This window comes from Pseudophryne corroboree, unplaced genomic scaffold (assembly GCF_028390025.1).
Source record: "Pseudophryne corroboree isolate aPseCor3 unplaced genomic scaffold, aPseCor3.hap2 scaffold_563, whole genome shotgun sequence".
NCBI classification, from domain to species: domain Eukaryota; kingdom Metazoa; phylum Chordata; class Amphibia; order Anura; family Myobatrachidae; genus Pseudophryne; species Pseudophryne corroboree.
Genome location: NW_026970162.1, coordinates 26,135 through 40,385, shown reverse-complemented (window position 1 = coordinate 40,385; position 14,251 = coordinate 26,135). Strand labels below are relative to the sequence as shown.

The following is a 14,251-nucleotide window of genomic DNA, read 5'->3' as shown; positions in this document are numbered from 1 at the left end:
GGGGAAGGTGGTCTATGTGCTTTTACTTAATTTGGCCCCTATCTTATCTGACACTCACAGCGTTAACGAGGGCACGTAATACTGCAAACTCAGATTGGAACTCATTCAGACCTCGTGAAGATGGTCCACAGCACTTATTCACACAATTACTCAAATTACTCATAGAGTGAAAAACCCAGGTCACTATTTCTCTGCCCAAATACAAACTTTGAATTAATTAATTAATTTTAGTATTCTTATGTATTCTATTTTCATGCAACAGCATCTGTCAATCATCATTCCCGAGTTACTTTTCCTCGCTACTTGGTCCTTCAACCGACTTGAGCACAACTAATCAGTAATGCAATTACTAAGTACATCACACAGGTAACCAGTAAGCATAAAAGCACCATGCATAACATATTAGCATGTCATATTCCATACTTACCAGTGCCCGTAGTAGTGATGTTAGGATTGGTGCCGTCCTCAGCTCGTCTGGCTGGCCACCCTTTGTGAGAAGTCGATGAAAGGACCAATTCGAGTTCGCACTGACGAGCCCCCACCTGTTGGATACCTTTTTAGGGTTAATTAAATTAACAATCTTGTTGCTTTTGAGTTGTTATGTAAAAGAATGAATTGAAAAAACAATTTAGCAAAATCAATAATTATTTATTAAAAAGGCCACGCCCGTATACAGGTTGAGAGGGAACATCCTCTCAAGCCTGGGTCAAAATGCTTCAACAACAGATACACGTAAAAACAATGATTTTTATAACATACCAGTTACGCCCCATTCTTATAACCCTCCCATATGAGTTCATTCATCTGAAATACAGTGTTATGCAATATTAGGACAATTGGCAAAGAAAACTAAAAGATACTCGTGATCTTCAACTATGTGTCCATATTAGGAATTAAGCTGGACACTATGAGCTTTTCGGATGTGCGTATGTGAAATCAATACTTAGCCAACAAAGTTGTTATTGTACTTTGTATAGAGTTCAAATGAAATACAAATTAATCTGTTGTATCATCTAGCTAGAAACAAAATGGATTCTCTTATGCTTTTATACTATACTAGTGAATGTAGATCACCTTTGATATTGTGATTATCAGGTGTATGCATAATATACGTACTATCCCGTAGTACATATATATAACTGTTAAGCCTTCAGCAGGTTGTCTCTGTCACAGTATTCGACAGCTCCACCCTTTGATCAGGGACATTATCCATGTGCCCTGTCATCTCAGGAGAATTTCTGGGAACGTATAGTTCGCTAATAATCATTTCATGTAGTATTGCTATTCTGCGTCTTACAGTAGCCTTCTAAATACAACATAGGCCGCACCTGTAGGCAGTGAACATCAAACGAATGGCTATAATCACATCGGGGTCATCAAAGAATAAACCTCATCACATACAATCACATACAATATACTTAAAAAACATTTTCCTAATCCTGAAAATTGAATACTAGGCGTTAAACATTTATCTTTTCCAGTCCATATCATAATGCCTTGGTTAAAGTTCTTCTTTTATATCATGGACCTCCTTTATATACTTGGCAATACACGTATCAGGATCCGTAATGTCTTTGGTCAAATAAGCACAGCAGTGAGCTCAAAGTGCTGTTTCTGGAAATCAACAATATCCTCCAATTTGTGGATGGATGGATGGACAATTCCATCTTGCACCTCTTTTTTCTTTCATTTTTCTTTGCATCATGTGCTGTTTGGGGAGTATTTTTTTGAAGGGCCATCCTGCGTGACACTGCAGTGCCACTCCTAGATGGGCCAGATGTTTGTGTCGGCCACTTGGGTCGCTTATCTTAGTCACACAACTACCTCATTGCGCCTCTTTTTTTCTTTGCATCATGTGCTGTTTGGGGAGTATTTTTTTGAAGGGCCATCCTGCGTGACACTGCAGTGCCACTCCTAGATGGGCCAGGTGTTTGTGTCGGCCTTTTGTGTCGCTTAGCTTAGTCACACAGCGACCTTGGTGCGCCTCTTTTTTTCTTTGCATCATGTGCTGTTTGGGGAGTATTTTTTTGAAGTGCCATCCTGTCTGACACTGCAGTGCCACTCCTAGATAGGCCAGGTGTTTGTGTCGGCCACTTGGGTCGCTTAGCTTAGTCACACAGCTACCTCATTGCGCCACTTTTTTTCTTTGCATCATGTGCTGTTTGGGGACAATTTTTTTGAAGGGCCATCCTGTCTGACACTGCAGTGCCACTCCTAGATGGGCCAGGTGTTTGTGTCGGCCACTTGGGTTGCTTAGCTTAGTCACACAGCTACCTCATTGCGCCTCTTTTTTTCTTTGCATCATGTGCTGTTTGGCGACAATTTTTTTGAAGGGCCATCCTGTCTGACACTGCAGTGCCACTCCTAGATGGGCCAGGTGTTTGTGTCGGCCACTTGGGTCGCTTAGCTTAGCCATCCAGCGACCTCGGTGCAAATTTTAGGACTAAAAATAATATTGTGAGATGTGAGGTGTTCAGAATAGACTGAAAATGAGTGGAAATTATGGTTATTGAGGTTAATAATACTATGGGATCAAAATGACCCCCAAATTCTATGATTTAAGCTGTTTTTTAGGGTTTTTTGAAAAAAACACCCGAATACAAAACACACCCGAATCCGACAAAAAAATTTCGGTGAGGTTTTGCCAAAACGCGTCCGAACCCAAAACACGGCCGCGGAACCGAACCCAAAACCAAAACACAAAACCCGAAAAATTTACGGTGCACATCACTACTTATGATATAAGAAAGGGGTTTGCCAAGTGAATGTATGGTGATGATGAATCACATACACTCACAAGGAACACAATAAACAAATACATAGTGAGTGTGCAGATACCCAATCTGTGTGTTCCTCTACCAGCAGCAGGAAGATGAAGACATACTGTATATACTTGTGTTCCTGATATTGTTACCTGTGATATGTATCGCAGATGGGGATGAAACATCAGGTATAGTAACATTTATTTTTCTAAACATTGTAAATACTATATTTATGTTACATTTATTTTCATAGATTTATTTTCAGTGCCACCTTTAACTGAAATATGTATATATTCACTTGTATCCCCACAATGTGTTTTCTGACTGTAACCCCTCTTTTCTACTAAATTACCAAGATGTCAGAATATTGGGGGTCATTCAGATCTGTTCGCTGGTGTGCGTTTTCGCCCCCCAGAAAATGCAGAGGCGGAGACGGAGTGTTGTGGGGGTGTGGCTTGCAAACAGGGGACATGCCAGCAACAACGGGGAGCGTGACTGGGCGTGATCGCGGTGGCTGAGTGACATCACACGCAGCTGCCGTGATCAAAAAGATGGCAGCGAGCCTTCAGGAGGCAACCCTAATTTCTGCGAGGAAGCAGAAATTGTGGTGCAATCACAATTTTTGCTTGATCAGGGGGGGCTCTGTCAGCATGCTGGGTGGCCTTGCCCTGTGATGGGCGGCCCCCAGCCTGTGGTCCAAAGGATTGAAAATTTTGCTAATTAGCATAATTTGCAATTCTTACTGAATTAGCCAGAATACCGGCAGCAGAGCGAGCGCTAAGTGTCCCCTTGCAGACTCTCTGCACTCACCACAGGATCTAGTCTCACTCTAAGGGTGTCTTGGGCACCCACAAGTGGGAATAGCCCTGGGGCGCTGGGATTCCAGCTGGCAGCATTGTTGACTGTTGGGATTTTGGCGTTGGTATCCTGAACGCCGGGATCCATATAGCCGGCATTTTAACTGCATCCACCTATAGCAAATGTCTTCCTGTTTTATATCCATATATGGCATTAATATTGCCACACAGCTGGTACCATGTACAATATGGGTACACCCGAGTGCAAGCATATTTCTTTTCTATAACTCATATCATTAGTAGCAGGGACTGATCTTCCACACAAGCCAATATTAGTAAATATGTGTGAAATTCTCAAATGTAAGTTAAGCAATGCACAGACCTTTAGCGCCTGTATTAATAATTTCATTTGTTATTTTGCACAGATGGTGACTGGAATGTAGACCAGGAGGCGCAGATTGCAGAGCTGCGCCAGCTGATGCGCCAGGGGAGACGTGAGTGTCCATAGCACTATACATATATTGTATTTACATATTCTTTTACATTCATCCAGTCAGTAGCTGCCATTATTATAACCAGTAGTGCAAGTAGAAAAAAATTCTTAGTGGTACTGTGTGTACGCACTGAAGGTGCGCAAAATAAAAGCTGGGGGCGTGGTCACAGACAATAGCAGAATGTCAACATGACACGCCATCCATTTCTCATCACTATGAGAACATTCCTTTTCATTCCAAATGCACATTACCTATATGGTGGTTTCTCACAACCTCTGAAGAAATGAATCCTCCCTGGTCAGACAGCGTCTTCAGTCAGTGTTCACTATTCATGTAGGAAATTACATGGTCTGGGAAGATGCCTGTTTGTGTAAGAATATAACCAAAGTCATAGTCATACAACAGGTTCAACCAGACTCATGCCACCTGTGTCCCCTACAGTTCTGGTATGAATGGTCGACCATGTTAAGGTCGACATTCTTTAGGTTGACCACTATTGGTCGACATAGACATGGTCAACATGGACTAAAAGTCGACACATGAAAATGGATGACACCGGACAAGTCGACACATGGAAAGGTCGACATTGATTTTTAAACTGTTTTTGGTGTTATTTTTTCAGTAACATGACCCGGAACCCCAATTAGTGTACTGAATCCCCTTGCTCCACTGCCGCTGCTCTCGGCACAGGTTACCATTCCTAATTGTAGTCCATGTGGATGGTAAAGTATGAAAAAGTTAAAAATCAAATAAAGAAAAAAAAAACGCAATTTCAACTAGAGATGAGCGCCTGAAATTTTTCGGGTTTTGTGTTTTGGTTTTGGGTTCGGTTCCGCGGCCGTGTTTTGGGTTCGAACGCGTTTTGGCAAAACCTCACCGAATTTTTTTTGTCGGATTCGGGTGTGTTTTGGATTCGGGTGTTTTTTTCAAAAAACACTAAAAAACAGCTTAAATCATAGAATTTGGGGGTCATTTTGATCCCAAAGTATTATTAACCTCAAAAACCATAATTTACACTCATTTTCAGTCTATTCTGAATACCTCACACCTCACAATATTATTTTTAGTCCTAAAATTTGCACCGAGGTCGCTGTGTGAGTAAGATAAGCGACCCTAGTGGCCGACACAAACACCGGGCCCATCTAGGAGTGGCACTGCAGTGTCACGCAGGATGTCCCTTCCAAAAAACCCTCCCCAAACAGCACATGACGCAAAGAAAAAAAGAGGCGCAATGAGGTAGCTGTGTGAGTAAGATTAGCGACCCTAGTGGCCGACACAAACACCGGGCCCATCTAGGAGTGGCACTGCAGTGTCACGCAGGATGGCCCTTCCAAAAAACCCTCCCCAAACAGCACATGACGCAAAGAAAAAAAGAGGCGCAATGAGGTAGCTGTGTGAGTAAGATTAGCGACCCTAGTGGCCGACACAAACACCGGGCCCATCTAGGAGTGGCACTGCAGTGTCACGCAGGATGTCCCTTCCAAAAAACCCTCCCCAAACAGCACATGACGCAAAGAAAAAAAGAGGCGCAATGAGGTAGCTGTGTGAGTAAGATTAGCGACCCTAGTGGCCGACACAAACACCGGGCCCATCTAGGAGTGGCACTGCAGTGTCACGCAGGATGTCCCTTCCAAAAAACCCTCCCCAAACAGCACATGACGCAAAGAAAAAAAGAGGCGCAATGAGGTAGCTGACTGTGTGAGTAAGATTAGCGACCCTAGTGGCCGACACAAACACCGGGCCCATCTAGGAGTGGCACTGCAGTGTCACGCAGGATGTCCCTTCCAAAAAACCCTCCCCAATCAGCACATGATGCAAAGAAAAAGAAAAGAAAAAAGAGGTGCAAGATGGAATTGTCCTTGGGCCCTCCCACCCACCCTTATGTTGTATAAACAAAACAGGACATGCACACTTTAACCAACCCATCATTTCAGTGACAGGGTCTGCCACACGACTGTGACTGATATGACGGGTTGGTTTGGACCCCCCCCAAAAAAGAAGCAATTAATCTCTCCTTGCACAAACTGGCTCTACAGAGGCAAGATGTCCACCTCATCTTCACCCTCCGATATATCACCGTGTACATCCCCCTCCTCACAGATTATCAATTCGTCCCCACTGGAATCCACCATCTCAGCTCCCTGTGTACTTTGTGGAGGCAATTGCTGCTGGTCAATGTCTCCGCGGAGGAATTGATTATAATTCATTTTAATGAACATCATCTTCTCCACATTTTCTGGATGTAACCTCGTACGCCGATTGCTGACAAGGTGAGCGGCGGCACTAAACACTCTTTCGGAGTACACACTTGTGGGAGGGCAACTTAGGTAGAATAAAGCCAGTTTGTGCAAGGGCCTCCAAATTGCCTCTTTTTCCTGCCAGTATAAGTACGGACTGTGTGACGCGCCTACTTGGATGCGGTCACTCATATAATCCTCCACCATTCTATCAATGTTGAGAGAATCATATGCAGTGACAGTAGACGACATGTCCGTAATCGTTGTCAGGTCCTTCAGTCCGGACCAGATGTCAGCATCAGCAGTCGCTCCAGACTGCCCTGCATCACCGCCAGCGGGTGGGCTCGGAATTCTGAGCCTTTTCCTCGCACCCCCAGTTGCGGGAGAATGTGAAGGAGGAGATGTTGACAGGTCGCGTTCCGCTTGACTTGACAATTTTGTCACCAGCAGGTCTTTCAACCCCAGCCGACTTGTGTCTGCCGGAAAGAGAGATCCAAGGTAGGCTTTAAATCTAGGATCGAGCACGGTGGCCAAAATGTAGTGCTCTGATTTCAACAGATTGACCACCCGTGAATCCTTGTTAAGCGAATTAAGGGCTCCATCCACAAGTCCCACATGCCTAGCGGAATCGCTCCGTGTTAGCTCCTCCTTCAATGTCTCCAGCTTCTTCTGCAAAAGCCTGATGAGGGGAATGACCTGACTCAGGCTGGCAGTGTCTGAACTGACTTCACGTGTGGCAAGTTCAAAGGGCATCAGAACCTTGCACAACGTTGAAATCATTCTCCACTGCGCTTGAGACAGGTGCATTCCACCTACTATATCGTGCTCAATTGTATAGGCTTGAATGGCCTTTTGCTGCTCCTCCAACCTCTGAAGCATATAGAGGGTTGAATTCCACCTAGTTACCACTTCTTGCTTCAGATGATGGCAGGGCAGGTTCAGTAGTTTTTGGTGGTGCTCCAGTCTTCTGTACGTGGTGCCTGTACGCCGAAAGTGTCCCGCAATTCTTCTGGCCACCGACAGCATCTCTTGCACGCCCCTGTCGTTTTTTTAAAAAATTCTGCACCACCAAATTCAAGGTATGTGCAAAACATGGGACGTGCTGGAATTTGCCCATATTTAATGCACACACAATATTGCTGGCGTTGTCCGATGCCACAAATCCACAGGAGAGTCCAATTGGGGTAAGCCATTCCGCGATGATCTTCCTCAGTTGCCGTAAGAGGTTTTCAGCTGTGTGCGTATTCTGGAAAGCGGTGATACAAAGCGTAGCCTGCCTAGGAAAGAGTTGGCGTTTGCGAGATGCTGCTACTGGTGCCGCCGCTGCTGTTCTTGCGGCGGGAGTCCATACATCTACCCAGTGGGCTGTCACAGTCATATAGTCCTGACCCTGCCCTGCTCCACTTGTCCACATGTCCGTGGTTAAGTGGACATTGGGTACAACTGCATTTTTTAGGACACTGGTGAGTCTTTTTCTGACGTCCGTGTACATTCTCGGTATCGCCTGCCTACAGAAGTGGAACCTAGATGGTATTTGGTAACGGGGGCACACTGCCTCAATAAATTGTCTAGTTCCCTGTGAACTAACGGCGGATACCGGACGCACGTCTAACACCAACATAGTTGTCAAGGCCTCAGTTATCCGCTTTGCAGTAGGATGACTGCTGTGATATTTCATCTTCCTCGCAAAGGACTGTTGAACAGTCAATTGCTTACTGGAAGTAGTACAAGTGGGCTTACGACTTCCCCTCTGGGATGACCATCGACTCCCAGCGGCAACAACAGCAGCGCCAGCAGCAGTAGGCGTTACACGCAAGGATGCATCGGAGGAATCCCAGGCAGGAGAGGACTCGTCAGAATTGCCAGTGACATGGCCTGCAGGACTATTGACATTCCTGGGGAAGGAGGAAATTGACACTGAGGGAGTTGGTGGGGTGGTTTGCGTGAGCTTGGTTACAAGAGGAAGGGATTTACTGGTCAGTGGACTGCTTCCGCTGTCACCCAAAGTTTTTGAACTTGTCACTGACTTATTATGAATGCGCTGCAGGTGACGTATAAGGGAGGATGTTCCGAGGTGGTTAACGTCCTTACCCCTACTTATTACAGCTTGACAAAGGGAACACACGGCTTGACACCTGTTGTCCGCATTTCTGGTGAAATACCTCCACACCGAAGAGCTGATTTTTTTGGTATTTTCACCTGGCATGTCAACGGCCATATTCCTCCCACAGACAACAGGTGTCTCCCCGGGTGCCTGACTTAAACAAACCACCTCACCATCAGAATCCTCCTGGTCAATTTCCTCCCCAGCGCCAGCAACACCCATATCCTCCTCATCCTGGTGTACTTCAACACTGACATCTTCAATCTGACTATCAGGAACTGGACTGCGGGTGCTCCTTCCAGCACTTGCAGGGGGCGTGCAAATGGTGGAAGGCGCATGCTCTTCACGTCCAGTGTTGGGAAGGTCAGGCATCGCAACCGACACAATTGGACTCTCCTTGTGGATTTGGGATTTCGAAGAATGCACAGTTCTTTGCTGTGCTGCTTTTGCCAGCTTGAGTCTTTTCATTTTTCTAGCGAGAGGCTGAGTGCTTCCATCCTCATGTGAAGCTGAACCACTAGCCATGAACATAGGCCAGGGCCTCAGCCGTTCCTTGCCACTCCGTGTGGTAAATGGCATATTGGCAAGTTTACGCTTCTCCTCCGACAATTTTATTTTAGGTTTTGGAGTCCTTTTTTTTCTGATATTTGGTGTTTTGGATTTGACATGCTCTGTACTATGACATTGGGCATCGGCCTTGGCAGACGACGTTGCTGGCATTTCATCGTCTCGGCCATGACTAGTGGCAGCAGCTTCAGCACGAGGTGGAAGTGGATCTTGATCTTTCCCTAATTTTGGAACCTCAACATTTTTGTTCTCCATATTTTAATAGGCACAACTAAAAGGCACCTCAGGTAAACAATGGAGATGGATACTAGTATACAATTATGGACTGCCTGCCGACTGCAGACACAGAGGTAGCCACAGCCGTGAACTACCGTACTGTACTGTGTCTGCAGCTAATATAGACTGGTTGATAAAGAGAAGATGTCTATGTAACTATGTATGTATAAAGAAGACTGAAAAAAATCCACGGTTAGGTGGTATACAATTATGGACGGACTGCCTGCCGAGTGCAGACACAGAGGTAGCCACAGCCGTGAACTACCGTACTGTACTGTGTCTGCAGCTAATATAGACTGGTTGATAAAGAGAAGATGTCTATGTAACTATGTATGTATAAAGAAGAATGAAAAAAAACCACGGTTAGGTGGTATACAATTATGGACGGACTGCCTGCCGAGTGCAGACACAGAGGTAGCCACAGCCGTGAACTACCGTACTGTACTGTGTCTGCAGCTAATATAGACTGGTTGATAAAGAGAAGATGTCTATGTAACTATGTATGTATAAAGAAGAATGAAAAAAATCCATGGTTAGGTGGTATTACAATTATGGACGGACTGCCTGCCGAGTGCAGAGACACAGAGGTAGCCACAGCCGTGAACTACCGTACTGTATCTGCTGCGACTGGATGATAAATGATATAAAAAATATATATATATCACTACTGCAGCCTGACAGGTATATATTATATATTATATAATGACGGACCTGCTGGACACTGTCTGTCAGCAGAATGAGTTTTATTTTTATAGAATAAAAAAAAAAAAAACACACAAGTGAAGTCACACGACGAGTGTTTAACTTTTTCAGGCAATCACAATATAAGTATACTACTAACTAACTATACTGGTGGTCAGTGTGGTCAGGTCACAGGTCAGTCACACTGGCAGTGGCACTCCTGCAGCAAAAGTGTGCACTGTTTAATTTTAATATAATATGTACTCCTGGCTCCTGCTATAACCTATAACTGGCACTGCAGTAGTGCTCCCCAGTCTCCCCCACAATTATAAGCTGTGTGAGCTGAGCAGTCAGACAGATATATAATATATATAGATGATGCAGCACACTGGCCTGAGCCTGAGCAGTGCACACAGATATGGTATGTGACTGACTGAGTCACTGTGTGTATCGCTTTTTTCAGGCAGAGAACGGATATATTAAATAAACTGCACTGTGTGTCTGGTGGTCACTCACTATATAATATATTATGTACTCCTGGCTCCTGCTATAACCTATAACTGGCACTGCAGTAGTGCTCCCCAGTCTCCCCCACAATTATAAGCTGTGTGAGCTGAGCAGTCAGACAGATATATATAATATTATATATAGATAATAGATGATGCAGCACACTGGCCTGAGCCTGAGCAGTGCACACAGATATGGTATGTGACTGACTGAGTCACTGTGTGTATCGCTTTTTTCAGGCAGAGAACGGATATATTAAATAAACTGCACTGTGTGTCTGGTGGTCACTCACTATATAATATATTATGTACTCCTGGCTCCTGCTATAACCTATAACTGGCACTGCAGTAGTGCTCCCCAGTCTCCCCCACAATTATAAGCTGTGTGAGCTGAGCAGTCAGACAGATATATATAATATTATATATAGATAATAGATGATGCAGCACACTGGCCTGAGCCTGAGCAGTGCACACAGATATGGTATGTGACTGACTGAGTCACTGTGTGTATCGCTTTTTTCAGGCAGAGAACGGATATATTAAATAAACTGCACTGTGTGTCTGGTGGTCACTCACTATATAATATATTATGTACTCCTGGCTCCTGCTATAACCTATAACTGGCACTGCAGTAGTGCTCCCCAGTCTCCCCCACAATTATAAGCTGTGTGAGCTGAGCAGTCAGACAGATATATATAATATTATATATAGATAATAGATGATGCAGCACACTGGCCTGAGCCTGAGCAGTGCACACAGATATGGTATGTGACTGAGTCACTGTGTGCTGTGTATCGCTTTTTTCAGGCAGAGAACGGATTATAAAGTAAACTGCACTGTCCTCACTAGTAAACTCTCTCCACTCAGTCTCTACACTTCTACAGTAACAGTACTCCTCCTAGTCAGCTCCAGTAAATCTCTCTCAGTCTCTTATAATCTAAATGGAGAGGACGCCAGCCACGTCCTCTCCCTATCAATCTCAATGCACGTGTGAAAATGGCGGCGACGCGCGGCTCCTTATATAGAATCCGAGTCTCGCGATAGAATCCGAGCCTCGCGAGAATCCGACAGCGTCATGATGACGTTCGGGCGCGCTCGGGTTAACCGAGCAAGGCGGGAAGATCCGAGTCTGCTCGGACCCGTGAAAAAAACCATGAAGTTCTGGCGGGTTCGGATTCAGAGAAACCGAACCCGCTCATCTCTAATTTCAACCCATTCAAGTGTCGACCTGTTATGTGTCAACCATGTCAATGTCGACTAATAGTGGTCGACCTTAACATGGTCGACCATCCAAATGGATACCGTCACCTACTACCCCCTGCATCTCTCAGCCACACCATCATCTTCTCCCCTACATCTCAGTCACACCTTGACTCCTTTTTTATTCTCTCAGCCACATCATCTTCCCTCGCTGCATCTCTCAGCCACACGATCATCTCTCGACTGCGTTTCTCAGCAACACCGTCATCTCCCGCCTAGTATTCCACCACTAGGTGATGCAATACTAATAGCAGACGACTGCAAGGTGGTCAGGTGGTTGGGCAGTAGGGCGTACCAGCTTCCAAACTCTTAACGGTTCGCCGTACCGGCCCGTACCACCATACTTGCACTACTGTTTATAACAGAAACATAGATCAGCCCAACAGCATATTAATAGGGAAGACAAACATTGGAGGAAAATGACTAGAACCAGTGGCCCAATTACTATTATGAATGGTCAGAAACAGAGGCCTGAATCTGAGTCACACACAAAGCAGCTCCAATTCCATATGCCTCCCATGATAGGAGTCTTGTGTGAGTGTCCTCCTGTATTCTTAGTCAGACACATTGGCATTTCTATAATGGGTGCAGTGTGGGCAGTGCACATGGGCCCCTGGGTCCAGGGGGACCTACACCTAACACGCTGCACCCATTTAATATATTTACCATTCCGGAGTCCCGCGGAGACTGCCCTCTAGTGCAGGCATAAATCACTCAGAAAATGGCCACCAAGGCCCTTCCCAAGTGATTTGCGCATGCGCATTGGAGATGTCCTCGGAAACAAAGCGCAGGTGCCATGTTCCCGGAGACCTGCACATGCACAGTAGACTCTGGCAGTATGCCAGAGTCTACTTGCTGCCAGAGAGGAGGGGGCCCGTGACGGAGGCTGCACGTGGGTCCCCTCCTCTCTTAAAATGCCCCTGGCCATTACTATTAATGGTACTTACTCCTACCCAAAGCTAGGAGCAAGAGATACAACTATAACAGGTGCCCACTTGCCATATGCACAACTGGCAATAGGTAATAACTATATCTACATGCCCATGCGTTTGTTCTCTCACATGTGTATGCATAGTACTGGCCATGTGATGGATACAGAGATGACAATTCAGAATCACTCAGACTCATTATCAATGGGCAAATGGGACTGCAAACAATTTCTCTCTACAATAGATTCCATGACACCACATAAAGTAAAAGTAATCAATGATATGGAACCTGGGCAGTGGCTGCTTGGGCATCTAATATCCTATAATATCAGCCTAAGGCACATGCAACTCCAAAGAGGGTATCTTGTATTAAAAAAGACAAATAATCAATGTATTAGTCAAAATCTGGATTATGCTCATTTTGTCTTGAACATTTAGTAGTATTTAGAGAGGACATTAACTATGAGAATAAGCGGCTGAGGCTGAGCTTCGTTACTAAGAACCTAATTCAGACTGGAACGCTGCTGCGGCAGTATTGGCATTCTGATGCCCGGTGAAGTGTGCACACATGTAGAAGCCGCATTGCACGTGCACACACAGTGATATGCGATGGCATCTCCCTTGTGCGATCACCTCTGCCTGATTGACAGGCAGAGGTGGTCGCGGTACAGGAGGGGGGCATGTTGACGGCATTGCGGCAGCATTAGGGGGGTACAACCTGGACAGGCATGTCTGGACCATTTGCTGGGTGGGCCGAGGGGTACTTGACAGATGTCAAAGCATCACCGCCGTACAATGCTTTCGCATGTCTGCGGTGGGGTGGCTGGATCCGGCATGCGGGGTGGACTTGCCCTGTGCTGGGCATCCCCCCGCATGTCAGAGTTATTGATCATAGATGTGCAATTATCGCAAGTCTGAATCAGGCCGTATATACTATAGAGCTGTGATGGGGAACCTTTGCATTCCAGCTGTTGTTGAACTACACATCCCAGCATGCACTGCTACAGTTTTAGCATGGCCAAATAGCAAAAGTGTAGCAGGGCTGGAGTGCCAAAGGTTCCCCATCACTGCTATAGGGAATAGTTATCACAATTTTAGTGTTGTGATGTGTGTACTCTATAGTATATGTCTATGTCTATGTGTCTATTCTCTATAGTATATGGTAAAGAAGCTCAGCCTCAGCAGCTTATCCTTTGACTTACTTTTTGTGACTTTGCTGTCATAAAAGTTTCTTTCTATTCACTGATTACATTTTATATTTTTTTTGTAGTTCATAAGATTCATACAACAACTGAGCCCCCAGCATCAAGATCATGGGCTAAACGTAAATCTCGCCCATCTGCCAGCTTGCAGGCTTCAGCCCCACCTCCGTCATATCGTATGTATAGCTTATAGTGAATTATTTATGAATAACATAAACACAAATAAAATAATGATGAATTGTTCTTAAGACAGAGGTGTAGTTTGGAGCTGCGGTGTCCAGAGCAAGAGGGGTCAGACAGCCACACCAAAAAGAAGGAAGACAGAGATATAAAGGCATAAAGGGGGGAGACAAATTGTGTAGACTTGGCTGCCCTCAGGAATACATTGGAAACAGCTGTAAGGCACCCAGACATCTGGCACTAATGACACAGGGCC

The 14,251-nt window shown here is 45.2% G+C and overlaps 1 long non-coding RNA gene across 1 annotated transcript; it reads left to right on the top strand.

The window, feature by feature from the left end:
• Window positions 1–2,887: 2,887 nt before the first annotated feature.
• LOC135032967 (uncharacterized) lies at window positions 2,888–13,985 on the top strand. Its single transcript, XR_010228422.1, has 3 exons — window positions 2,888–2,950; window positions 3,985–4,053; window positions 13,884–13,985. It is a non-coding gene; the product is annotated as an uncharacterized LOC135032967 (long non-coding RNA).
• The last annotated feature ends 266 nt before the right edge of the window (window positions 13,986–14,251 follow it).